At 47.2% G+C, this 1,544-nt stretch overlaps 1 protein-coding gene across 1 annotated transcript in view; it reads left to right on the top strand.

Annotated features, from left to right (window-relative positions):
• Positions 1-1,544, top strand: part of LOC101855841 (collagen alpha-1(I) chain) — a gene marked incomplete at its 5' end in the record, with an annotated part of 105,917 nt that overhangs the window by 82,654 nt on the left and 21,719 nt on the right.

Below are 1,544 nucleotides of genomic sequence, written 5' to 3'. Positions count from 1 at the left end.
TAAACAGGTCCGGTACCTCACGTTTGAGCTGTTACTGTTTTACCTGTTTTTCACTTCATAATTTGTCTGTTAATTCATCTACCAAACAATGGATTTGTCATTTGACTAGCCAATATGTTTGTCTACTCATAAATCTGTAAACTAGTTTGTCCTTGTCTGTTAAGTTTTTTAGGCTTTTTTTAGGCCGGTGCTACTCGCCCGATGTAGGGTGGCTCAGTCAGGCTACTCGCCCGATGTCGGGTGGCTCAGGCTAGCGTCAGGCTAACTCGCCCGATGTAGGGTGGCTCAGGCTAGCGTCAGGCTACTCACCCGATGTCGAGTGGCTAGCATCAGGTTAGTCGACCGAATTCGATCAAGTAGCCTGACGCTACTGACCCGTAGGGATTTCTGCGACCTCGGATGGCTAGCATTTTCTGCCCACCCGGAGCTGGTCACCTAGATCTAATCTTAGTCTTATACGGGGTGCCCACTACGGCCGGAACGGGCCGATCGCCCGACTCGATCGCCTGAAACTGAAAACAGACAAGTTCATTCTTGAGGCGACCGAGTCGGGCGATCCCATCCGTAGTAGGCACCCCGTATTAGGGAGCGTAAACACGGCCTCCGGGCTTTCCGAGCGACATGAAGCTATTGAGAGCACCTAGCTCACCTCTGTGATTGGCCCAAAATAGATCACAGATGATGTTTTTCCGCCATCTATTTTTGTCGTCTTCCGAGGTTTCCCTCGCGAGTTGACCTACATTGTTGTAGATCCCCTAGATCTATCACCCTATATTCATTGTGTAATTATTATCATTCATTGGAATGCCTGTGACAAAGTTACTAACAATAGAAAATGCAGTGCCGTAATGTTTTTAAAGATTGTCTACTACCAAGATGTTTCAATTGCCCTATCTCGCGTCTTGGGCGCTAGATTTACCTCGTCTTCTTAGCGCGTGACGGCCCGTGATACGAGTCTAAACAAACGTTCTAGCGCTGAGTTGTAAGCGATAAATTTTGTCTTCGGGCAGAGAGAGAAAGAGAGAGAGGAGGAGGGGGGAGAAAGAGAGAGAGAAAGAGAGAGATAGAGAGAGAGAGAGAGAGAGAGAGAGAGAGAGAGAGTGAGAACGAGAAAGAGAGTGAGTGAGTGGCTGAATCTTGCGCTATTGATCACACGAATTTTAAAGGAGCATGCGCAGAAAACCCAAGGGTCAGAAGCCGCAGGACTGGCGGAGCTAATCGACAAAATTCGTTTGCCCGGAACATGCGCAGAAATCCTAGATCGGGCGAGTAGCCTGACGCTAGCCACCCGACATCGGGCGAGCAGCCACTCCCGTTTTTTTTAAAAAAACCATCTACCATAATTCCTTTGCAGCTGTATATCTGATAGCTTTTAAAATAACTATCTTCCTGATTATGTTTCTGCGTGTGTGACTACAGTAAATCCCTCACAAACTTACAAGCATATAGTTAGTCAAACATCACTCATTGTGGCTAAAACAAATACAAGCAGACAGACAGACAGACAGACAGACAGACAGACAGACAGACAGACAGACAGACAG

The sequence above is a fragment of the Aplysia californica genome, unplaced genomic scaffold (genome assembly GCF_000002075.1).
Source record: "Aplysia californica isolate F4 #8 unplaced genomic scaffold, AplCal3.0 scaffold00012, whole genome shotgun sequence".
Lineage (NCBI taxonomy): Eukaryota > Metazoa > Mollusca > Gastropoda > Aplysiida > Aplysiidae > Aplysia > Aplysia californica.
This window is presented reverse-complemented; position numbering and strand designations above follow the sequence as displayed.